The sequence below is a fragment of the Gymnoscopelus braueri genome (genome assembly GCF_963280865.1).
Source record: "Gymnoscopelus braueri genome assembly, chromosome: 18".
In the NCBI taxonomy this organism is placed as follows: domain Eukaryota; kingdom Metazoa; phylum Chordata; class Actinopteri; order Myctophiformes; family Myctophidae; genus Gymnoscopelus; species Gymnoscopelus braueri.
The window spans coordinates 47339036-47350868 of NC_137618.1; the positions used below are offsets into that span (position 1 = coordinate 47339036).

The following is an 11833-nucleotide window of genomic DNA, read 5'->3' on the forward strand; positions in this document are numbered from 1 at the left end:
AATAGCCGATCTACAAGCTCACAATGCGTCGCATCGCATCGCGACGCGCTGTGAGCTTGTAGATCTGCTATTTTCAAACATTTTAGTACTTTTACTTTTGGTACTTCAAGTACATTTTGATACCAATACTTTTGTACTTTTACTCAAGTACATTTTGAATTCCGGACTTCGACATTGCAGCATTGATACTTTTACTTAAGTAAAACATTTGAGTACTTTTTCCACCACTGGCCCCAACCCACCCACCCGTCCTGTTCCTGCTCCGCAGCTCGGCTCATCCATCAAGAGCATGGTCTGCTCCGAGGCTGCAGGCAAACGAGACCCCCAGGACCCCTGCCCGGCCTGCCTGCCTGCCTGCCTCCCTCGGACCCTCACCCACCCGCCCCCCCCCTCTCCTCTGGGGACCTGTGCTCTGGGACCACAGTGCATGAGGTCCTGTCTGGCTTGTTGCCGCGGTTACGCCTGACCAGGCCCCAGCCAGCAGTGGTGGAAGAAGTAAAAGTACCGGCATTCAAATTTAGTAAAAGTGAAAGTATTGGCAATCAAGATGTACTTAAAGGAACCAAAAGTAAAAGTACTCATTATGCAGTTTTCAAATGTATACAATTCTTTTGAAAATAGCGTTGTAGAACTTGTAGATCTGCTATTATCAAATGGCCAACATGGCTGAAATGGATAACGTACGATTTTGTAATAATAATCAAAAACTTAATGACTTAAGTTTACAAATAATTGTAGTGGAGTAAAAAGTACAATATTTGCCTTTGAGATGTAGTGGAGTAGAAGCAATAAAATATTGAAAAATAGAAAAAAATGTAAAAGTCCCTCAAAATTGTAGTTAAGCCCAGTACTTGAGTACACGTAGTTACTCATCACCACTGGTTCCCTGCCTCCCTCACCCACCCGGCCCCCCTTCTCCTTCTCTGGGGACCTGCAGTGCTTGGACCTTACGGTCCTGTCTGGCTTGTTCCAGCGGATACGTCTGCCAGGCCCCGTCCGGGTCACCTAAAGACACCGGGCGGAGAGCAGGAGCACGAGCAGGCCATCTGTCATTCAGAGAGCAGACAGCCAGGGAGGGCAGAACAAACAGGCCTATGAGCCTCCATTCTGCTCCTGAGCAGCGGTGGAAACAGTACTTTTTTTTTTTTTACTTAAGTAAAAGTATCAAAACTGCACTCTGTTACAAGTAAAAGTCCGGAATTCAAAAGTACAAAAGTGTTGGTATCAAAATGTACTTAAAGTAAGATGGAGTGCCATGATATTTTTCAACCCTAAAACCTGATCATAAGGTATTATTATTATGTAAGGATTTTTTTCAAAAAAAAAAAAAAGTGTACAGTAAGTGTTAAAATGTTGTTTTTATGTAGACACACCCACCAGTTCATTAAGTATACCTGGTTTCACTTAGCACCACCCATCTAATCCAGTCCCTCCGCCTCCTCCTATAAGACCACCCACCTGTCTTGGTCCTTCCCCCTTATCACTAAAGGACTGCATTCATGGTTCTGCCCATTTGTTTACAAAATGGCAGGAGGACAAATTGGACAAATACAGCCATATATCTTTGAACCTGAATCTGGTTCAGATGAAGATGAGGAGGAAGAAGAAGAACTACTCCATAACCGGAAAGCCTCATCAACCCTTTGCTCAAATCCCAAATGCTCATGTGTGCAATGGATAAATAAAAGGCTTAAAAGGACAACTTTGTTTTTTTACAACCAAGGTTTATATTTTAGCTTGTAATTAAAGTAAATTCTTTGATGGCCAGATGTGAGTTATTGGGGGCTAGAAGAGCTACTGTAAATAATAATAAAGAAAACGCCGGGTTATTGTGTAAAAAAATACATATTTAGCCACCGGACAGAATGCCTCCGCCCACTGTAAAAAAGATCGCAAAAATTGCTAAAACTATAGAAAGCGGTAAATTAAAACATTTTCTTCTATCTTTTATTTACTTTAATTACAATCTAAAACATAAACCTTGGTTGTAAAAAAAACTAAAGTTTCCTTTCAACAGAACCATCAGTTGTCATACATTCTTACAGATGTGGTGATGTTCAATATCCTGTGATCCAAGTAGAACTTTATCTTACAATGACTATGGTATCCATTACATCAGTGACATCATTTATAGCATCACTGCACACATTTTACTATCATTACAATGCATTTGTATTCCTTCAACCTGACATTCCCATTTAAATGGGCTATGTATTCTTTCCATACATCCCCTTACTAGTGTGGGAACCCAGGTGAATGGTGCACCCACTGCACCTGACTTAATCACATGACCAGGAAGTACAAAACCCTAGCTCCTTCCAGTAGAGAGCCATTTGTCTCTGCTGTAGGTTGCATGGTTCATACAGGGAGAAGGAGAACACATGGTAGGCCAAAAACTGAACCTTGTAGATCTGCTACTTTGTGCGACTCTTTTGTTTGTTGCAGCTAGTGCTAATGTTAGCTTATTGTTTGAGCACATGTTACTGCTGGCTTTTGTTTGTTTGGTTGCCTATTTTCTGTTGAGCACATGGAGGCTTCCCATGCTCTTTAGCACTTTAATTTAGCCAACATCATTGTGTTTTATTATCTTATTTTAATGCATTTATTTATTATTTCAGTTTTACAAATGAAGTGACCTCCTGTCCTGTGGTGTCTGTTCTGTCTGCCCTACCTGGAGACACGGGTAAAGCAGTATACATTTTATGCATTTCACTCTTTGTGTATTTTAATGTATTTTAGTTTGTAACATCACTGTCTTCTTTTATACAGCAGCTCTGGTGTTGAGGTTGCCCCCCTCGCCTTGCCCTTGCATTGTGTGCACAATTACTGCAACACAAAGTAGGTTTTAAGCTGTTTGTTCTTTTAATGATTTGAATATAGTGTTTTATTTAGTGTGATACTAGGGCTGGCAACTAATGCGTTTTGTTTGTTTCCTTAAAGGGACCACACCGGCCACTGTTTTCCACTGTTAATTTACTCCTTTTTGTTTTGTTTATTTGAGTCATCTAGCCAAGGTACACTGTAGGCATAGGTTTTAACATTCATCCATATTGGCATATTCTAACTGTTTCTCTCCTGTGTTCTGTTACAGTTTAATTTGTGTAACCCTGTTCAAGGCCGGGTCCGCCCTGCTGCACACGGCTTTCCTCTCAGCTTGGGACTGCACTGGGGACCCCTTTGGTTTTTATTGGTGTGTATTGATATAACCTGGCACTGCATGTTTTGTATTTGAATTTTGTATTTACATTGCATGATTTCTTTGAGGCCTGTCCCCTTTTCTTTTCCCCTAGTTATTTTGGTATTCACTGTGTGCACGGGCCGACCCGCCCTTCCTTAGACTGCGAGAGTTAACTGTTAATTTCCATTTTAATACTAAATACCGTGCCTTAAGGACCTTAATTGTCTTGCTAGTTTGTAATAGACAACAGTGATGTGTTTTGTCATTTCATGGTAATAAAGTATGTTATATTTCTACACAAACTGCCTCTAGTAAAGTAATTGTTCCTGTTTAAGGGAAATTGGTCATATTACATTGTCTTGAACATTCTAAGGTTTAGGGGTTCTTCCTGCCCCCTCTACAAGTGGGAGGTGGCGTAGTCAGGCATATTAGAGTATTACTACTCAGTTACTACATTATGGCGTAGTCGGCAGGACTTCCTTAAAGAGGCAGATATTTGTGTATGAACTTAGGTTTTATTTCATTTTTGAGTGGAAAAACAGTGGTTGGTGTTGGACGTCAGAGGAAGGCTTGTGGACTGCCACAATCGACCCGTCCGGAGAATCAAAGACCTGTGGCAACAACTGCACCCCGTTATTGGTTTCCTTGTGATAACTTTTGTCTCATTATAGCAAAGTGTTGAAAACTGTGCTGCTGAAATGAGTGAGGACCAGGAGATGGAGGAACTTTTGTCTCTGCGTGAGGAGGTACAAAGGCTGCGAGTGGCAAATGAGCAACTCACTCAAGGAAGAGGTGCCAGTTTAGATACAGGTAATATTACTCCTACTACCAGTACAAATTCTGGCGGGTTCACCCCCGGCAGCATTTCGGCTCCTCAAAACGTGCTTGTACCACAAGCTGAACGTTTTGTGTATATTCAAAGAGAGAGGAAATGCCCCAACTTCTCGGGCTCCAAATCCAAATCTGACCTATCAATTCATGATTGGATAGAGAATGTAGAGTCATGTTTGAGAGATAGGCATATGAGTGCCAGAGAGAAGGCCCTCTTCCTTTATGACCACTTGGAGGGGGAAGCAAAAGCAGAGATTAGATTTCGTTCATTGGCAGAGCGAGAGCAGCCAGATACCATATTGACCATTCTAAAAGAACTGTATGGTTCCTCCTTTTCTTTTGTTAGCCTGCAGAAACAGTTTTTTGATCGAAAACAGAAAGAGGGGGAGTCTTTAAAAGAGTTTTCTCATTCCCTGTGGGCCTTAATTGAGGATATAAAACGTGCATACCCAAATAGGTTGACAGACCTAGATACTCTTGTTAGAGACCAGTTTCTGGAACATGTGCGTGATATATCCTTGCGACGGGAGTTAAAGAGCATTGTAAGGCAACGTCCCATTATTTCTTTCTTGGCACTGCGACAAGAAGCCATTAAGTGGGTGGAGGAGGGGGAGAGGCCTTCCGGACAAACTCGGGCTAGTCTTCATCACTGTGGGGTTGATGTTGATGTAGAGGGGTCTTGTCATGCAGTGGGAGTCGGGAAGGGATCTGAGCTTTCAGTTTTGCAGGAACAATTTAAGCAACAGCAGTCACAAATTAACAGCATGATAGAAAGTCTATCTAAAATAGAGCGTCTATTAGACCAGCCTGCTGCTCGTCCCTATAAACCCAACCTCCAGTTTACCCCAGAGGGCCTGCCCATCTGCCTCCGCTGTAAGAAGCCTGGACATGTCCTCCGCCAGTGTCACCAGGGGCCGAGGCCACGAGCATCCAGCGTGCCCAGTGTTCAGCCTGAATCAGACCCAGCCTACCCCGCTGTGAGACCCCCAGGTATGGGCTTTGCCAACAGTGCAAATGTTAGTAATGAGACAATTAGCAATGCCCAATCTACACAGTTCCCACCCTTTTCAAATGCTGCACGACAACTTATAGGTAGATGCCCTGAAGTAGATGTGGAGATGGGTGGGGTAATGGTGAAATGTTTGCTGGATACAGGGTCTATGGTTACTACCATTACAGAGTCATTTTTTAATGAAGCATTCAAGCCCTGGGGTGCCCATAAACTTAGGTCATGTGGGTGGTTGGCTTTGAAGGCGGCTAATGGGCTAGCTATCCCCTATGTAGGCTATCTGGAGTTAGATGTTCAGGTGCTGGGTAAAAAGATTCCAAGTCGTGGGATTTTGGTTGTAAAAGACACTGCCTGTACATCACAGCAACACACTGTCCCAGGATTATTGGGGATGAATGTAGTCATAGAGTGCTACAGAGAGTTATTCATTGAACATGGGGAAGCTCTTTTTGCCTCTTTATCTGCCATTCAAGCAGATGTAAACTGGGGGTCAGCCCTCCGCCACTGTCATAGGTTGGAAGTCTGCCCATTACTTCCTGAGGGCCGTGTCCGTGTTCTTGACAAGGCAGGGGAGTTTATACCAGCAGGGTCTGTAAAATTTGTCCAAGTCACCTGCCCAAAGGTTCCCCATGCCCCGGCTAAATATATGCTGCTGGAGCCTGGTGGCTCAGATCTTGCCCCTGGCCTGTTGATGTCCCCCGCCCTTGTGACTGTCAACAATGGTGTGGCATATGTACCTGTGGTTAATGTTGGAGCCACAGGAGCTACCGTCCACTCCAAACAGGTATTAGGAGTGTTACATCTAGTCGAGGGAATAGAAGAACCTCAGCTACATTTTGAGGAAGGGAGCAAAGAGGTTGCTCAGGTGACACTGGTCAGTGCAGAGGCTGCAGGAGGGCCTCCACTGACTATCCCTGACTCAATTGCAGCACTGCACTGGCCAGAACTCCCACCTGTAGCAGAGAAACAGGCAAAGGAGTTATTGGGGAGATATAGCGACGTCTTTGCTAAACAGGAGGGAGATTTAGGGTGCACTGATGTAATTACACATGAGATTCCCCTTCTTGATGAGGTCCCTGTCCGTCAAAGATATAGGAGAATACCCCCTACCCAGTGGCAGGCTGTAAAAGACCACATTAAGCAGCTACTTGATGGTAAAGTGATCAGGGAGAGCAGCAGTCCTTACGCATCCCCCATTGTCTTGGTGAAGAAGAAGACGGGAGAGCTGAGGATGTGCGTGGACTACCGACAGCTAAATGCTAAGACAAGGAAGGATGCCTATCCACTGCCCCGCATTGAAGAGACTTTGGATGGCCTTTGTGGCGCTCAATGGTTTTCCACCATCGACCTAGCAAGTGGTTACCATCAAGTCCCTCTAGCTGAAGCAGATAAAGCCAAGACAGCCTTCTGTACACCATTTGGCCTCTTTGAATTCGAACGAATGCCTTTCGGTTTATGCAATGCCCCTGGGACCTTTCAGAGGCTCATGGAAAGGATATTCGGTGATCAGAGCCTTCAATCAGTTCTCTTGTATTTAGACGATATCATCGTCTTTTCCACTTCACTTGAACAGCACTTGACGAGACTGGAGATGGTTCTCAGCCGACTCCAACAGAAGGGACTGAAGGCAAAACTGAGCAAATGCCACTTCTTCAAGACAGAGGTGCAGTACCTTGGACACCGGGTGTCCAGAGAAGGAGTAGCGACTGACCCAGAAAAGGTCTCTGCAGTGGCAAACTGGAGGCGGCCCAAGGATGTATCAGAGGTCCGTTCATTCCTTGGCTTCTGTAGCTACTATCGCCGTTTTGTGAAGGGCTTTGCCCAGTTGGCTGCCCCCTTGCACCAACTGGTGGCTGATGTTATCAGAGTAGCTCAACAAAATCGAAAGAGGCCAGCCGGAGTCCTGCCCAATATGTGGACTGAGGCGTGCGAGCGGAGTTTCAGTGACCTGAAGAAGATGTTCACAAGTACACCCATACTAGCCTTTGCTGATTTCACCAAGCCCTTTGTCTTGGAGGTGGATGCTAGCCATCAGGGCTTAGGAGCTGTCCTTTCGCAGGAGCAGCAGGGCAAGTTAAAGCCAGTGGCCTATGCTAGTCGGTCATTACGAGGTTCGGAACGCAACATGGAAAATTATAGCTCTATGAAATTAGAGTTCCTAGCATTGAAGTGGGCACTGTCTGAGAAATTCAGAGACTATTTGCTGGGTAGTAAGTGCAAAGTGTACACTGACAATAACCCCCTAAGTCACTTCCAGACTCTCAAGCTGGGAGCCGTCGAACAACGGTGGGTAGCACAACTAGCAGCGTTTGATTTCACTGTGCACTACCGACCAGGAAAGAATAACGGAAATGCTGATTCTCTCTCCCGCCAGTACAGTGACCCGGTGAGATGGAATGAGGAGCCTGACCAGCAGACCCAAAGCACTCCAGACTCTCAGCACAATCCAGAGGAAACTGAGGTTGTGACACAGCTGCAGATTGGCGCCTTGCCCAGTAGGTCAACAGCTGAACTGGTAACTTTACAGGGTGCCGACCCAGTGCTAAAAGCTTTTCTCCCTTTCTGGAGGACGGGAAGCCCACCAAATAAGGAACAGCGGGCACAGCTCCCGGAGGATGTCCGGCGTCTACTCCGGCAGTGGGACCGCATCGTGGAAAAGAACGGCCTGCTTTATAGACAGATCAATGCACCACAAGGGGGGTCGTTAACTCAATTACTTCTGCCCACATGCCTTCATCAGGAACTTCTAAATAGTATTCATGACCAACATGGACATCAAGGCGTGCGAAGGACCACTGATCTGGCACGGCAAAGATGTTACTGGCCAGGGATGGGAACAGAAATCGAAAGACACTGTCAGAACTGCCAGCGTTGTGTACTTTCCAAGGCTGTTCAGCCGAGGGTGAAGACCTACCAGGGTGCCCTCCTTGCCAGTGAGCCGTTTGAGGTACTTGCCATTGATTTCACCCTACTTGAACCTGCAACAGACGGGAGAGAGAATGTGCTGGTTATGACTGATGTCTTCTCTAAATACACACAGGCTGTGCCGACTAAAGACCAAAGTGCTGTGACAGTGGCAAAGGTCCTTGTTGATAGCTGGTTCACTCGGTTCGGGGTGCCCAAAAGGATACACTCCGACCAGGGAAGGAATTTTGAGAGTGCCCTGATCCGCCAACTCTGTCAGTTGTATGGGATCGAGAAGTCCCGAACCACGGCATACCATCCACAAGGAAATGGCCAATGTGAGAGATTTAACAGGACACTCCACGACCTGCTTCGATCTCTCCCCCCTGAAAAGAAGAGAATGTGGCCGAAGTACATCTCTCAGTTAGTGTGGTCATACAACACCTCGATCCATCGCTCCACGGGTCATTCCCCTTACACCCTACTGTTCGGGGTACCACCCCGGCTTCCAATAGACTTTCTCCTGGAGGCAGATGACTCAGCTGAAACGAGGTCATGGGATGAGTGGGTCTGTCAGCACCAGGAACGGCTTCACGTGACACGAGAGCTAGCCCGCAAGAACCTTGGAGAGGCAGCAGAGTACCGCCAGCAACACCACAACCAACAGGTGCGTGATCCTGGTTTCAAGGTGGGCCAGATGGTCTACCTAAAGGATCATCGCGGTCAAGGTCGTAGGAAGATTCAGGATGTTTGGTCGCCAGTCCTTTATCAAGTAGCCAGAGTGCCAACTGAACCAGGTGGGCCATACACTATCACACTGGCTGATGGCACTGGTAACGTGCGACGGGTCAACCGTACAGAGATGAGGGCAGCACAACTTGAGGCACTACCGTCTGTGCCAGTGGAGACCGAGCCACCACCTCAGTCTAGCCACCAAGATAGTGACCCTGAAAGTAGTCGAGACGAGGACACCCTGGCATGGATTGGTAGGGAAATACCCAATCAGCCTGCTGCTGCAACTCAACAGGACATTCCGTCACCCGTCCCCAATAGAGCCGGGAGCACGTATGGGGTGGACAACGAGGCCCCTGAAGGTGATTCCATTTCATCCCATAGCAGTCAGGAGGCGCCAACAATTCGACGCACCACCCGCCCTACCGCTGGGAGGAATTCTAACCCACACAATCTGCCAAGGTCAACAGTGGCAAGCCACAATGCGGGGGTGGTAAGGGCTGCTGCTCCCCTGGTTCCTGAGATGGCTAGTAATCATCAGTTTAGGCCATGGTTATGAGTCAGTTGATCGTCGGGGCGACGACAATTTTTGGGGGGGGTGAATGTGGGAACCCAGGTGAATGGTGCACCCACTGCACCTGACTTAATCACATGACCAGGAAGTACAAAACCCTAGCTCCTTCCAGTAGAGAGCCATTTGTCTCTGCTGTAGGTTGCATGGTTCATACAGGGAGAAGGAGAACACATGGTAGGCCAAAAACTGAACCTTGTAGATCTGCTACTTTGTGCGACTCTTTTGTTTGTTGCAGCTAGTGCTAATGTTAGCTTATTGTTTGAGCACATGTTACTGCTGGCTTTTGTTTGTTTGGTTGCCTATTTTCTGTTGAGCACATGGAGGCTTCCCATGCTCTTTAGCACTTTAATTTAGCCAACATCATTGTGTTTTATTATCTTATTTTAATGCATTTATTTATTATTTCAGTTTTACAAATGAAGTGACCTCCTGTCCTGTGGTGTCTGTTCTGTCTGCCCTACCTGGAGACACGGGTAAAGCAGTATACATTTTATGCATTGCACTCTTTGTGTATTTTAATGTATTTTAGTTTGTAACATCACTGTCTTCTTTTATACAGCAGCTCTGGTGTTGAGGTTGCCCCCCTCGCCTTGCCCTTGCATTGTGTGCACAATTACTGCAACACAAAGTAGGTTTTAAGCTGTTTGTTCTTTTAATGATTTGAATATAGTGTTTTATTTAGTGTGATACTAGGGCTGGCAACTAATGCGTTTTGTTTGTTTCCTTAAAGGGACCACACCGGCCACTGTTTTCCACTGTTAATTTACTCCTTTTTGTTTTGTTTATTTGAGTCATCTAGCCAAGGTACACTGTAGGCATAGGTTTTAACATTCATCCATATTGGCATATTCTAACTGTTTCTCTCCTGTGTTCTGTTACAGTTTAATTTGTGTAACCCTGTTCAAGGCCGGGTCCGCCCTGCTGCACACGGCTTTCCTCTCAGCTTGGGACTGCACTGGGGACCCCTTTGGTTTTTATTGGTGTGTATTGATATAACCTGGCACTGCATGTTTTGTATTTGAATTTTGTATTTATATTGCATGATTTCTTTGAGGCCTGTCCCCTTTTCTTTTCCCCTAGTTATTTTGGTATTCACTGTGTGCACGGGCCGACCCGCCCTTCCTTAGACTGCGAGAGTTAACTGTTAATTGCCATTTTAATACTAAATACCGTGCCTTAAGGACCTTAATTGTCATGCTAGTTTGTAATAGACAACAGTGATGTGTTTTGTCATTTCATGGTAATAAAGTATGTTATATTTCTACACAAACTGCCTCTAGTAAAGTAATTGTTCCTGTTTAAGGGAAATTGGTCATATTACATTGTCTTGAACATTCTAAGGTTTAGGGGTTCCTCCTGCCCCCTCTACAAGTGGGAGGTGGCGTAGTCAGGCATATTAGAGTATTACTACTCAGTTACTACACTAGAAAATGGAAATATAAGCTATACAGTATATTACAGTAGGCATATGCATATAAAACGTCTAACTAGATGCTCTCATAATGTATTCAGAGCAGGCACGGACTGGCACAGAAAATCGGCCCTGGCATTTGTGATCTCCACCGGCCCATAGCGGGGGTCGGCCGCACGCGGAGCGCCCGGGCGCCAAAAGAAATTGCTTGAAAATTTGTTTTTTGGTGACTTTATTTCGGTTTTAGTGTTGGCCGCGGCCCCAGACTGCCCAGCCCTTCTGGCATCTGCCAGAAGTGCCAGACCGTCCAATCCGGGCCTGATTCAGAGCCATTTCCACCTTGATAATACACTTCTGTTTGCAGAGGCACAGATAATTCGTCTCTTTTTTATTATATTGACAAACAATCACGCTGTATCTAATCCAACTGAACTAGCTCTAGCGACCCTAACGTTGGCTGAGACTGTATGACTCGAGTTGGTCCCGCCCGCGTCGGTATGTTCTGCCGATTTAATGTAAATGTTTTACCTTCTGAACATCGTATGAAAAATCTAAAGCTAGGCGCCGTAACCTACATATGTCTGTTGTTCCGACGGCGTGAAACAACGCATCGATGGGCTCAAACAACCGTTTAAAACCTTAGTTTGTTGGCAGCCTGCGTTGAATTAACATGGAGGCTCGTCCCTGATCTAACTGTACGCCATGTTAAACGGCGATGCGCGTTCACGACCAGCACTGTCTCTGCACGTTGAATTCAACGCAGAGTCGCAGACCGGCACAAAACCCCGGTTGTTTCAACCCATCCATTAATTTCTTCACACCGTCGTAACAACAGACGACTGTAGGTTACCGCGACTACCGTTACATTTTCCATACGATGTTCAGAAGCGATCTTATTGACGCTGAACTAAATCCCACAACTAAACGGTGGGAGAGGTCACAGACACAAGGCTATGTCAAACCGATTCATGCTCCTAAATCATTTTATTGGGGCTGGCGGATGTTTTAATTTACCGGTAACGCTCCTGAGGTGCTGCTTTCTGTGTCTCCAGGATAAATCGTCGGAATATAACCTGGCTTCAGTACTTTCCTGTTTGAAAATCCCATATTGACTTGCACTAAGTTGGTGAAGCAGTCATCAACAAAATGGGAACTACACACCCGAAGCCTGGTAGAGGGGGCTGAGGGAATAAT

The 11833-nt window shown here is 45.8% G+C and overlaps 2 long non-coding RNA genes across 2 annotated transcripts; both read left to right on the forward strand.

Moving 5' to 3' along the window:
- The first annotated feature begins 2341 nt into the window (after nt 1-2341).
- LOC308073668 lies at nt 2342-3220 on the forward strand. The gene is made up of 4 exons (XR_013932022.1): nt 2342-2384; nt 2619-2683; nt 2770-2838; nt 3092-3220. It is a non-coding gene; the product is annotated as an uncharacterized lncRNA (long non-coding RNA).
- Nucleotides 3221-9359: 6139 nt separating this feature from the next.
- Nucleotides 9360-10327, forward strand: LOC308106194. The gene is made up of 4 exons (XR_013934977.1): nt 9360-9402; nt 9637-9701; nt 9788-9856; nt 10110-10327. It is a non-coding gene; the product is annotated as an uncharacterized lncRNA (long non-coding RNA).
- The last annotated feature ends 1506 nt before the right edge of the window (nt 10328-11833 follow it).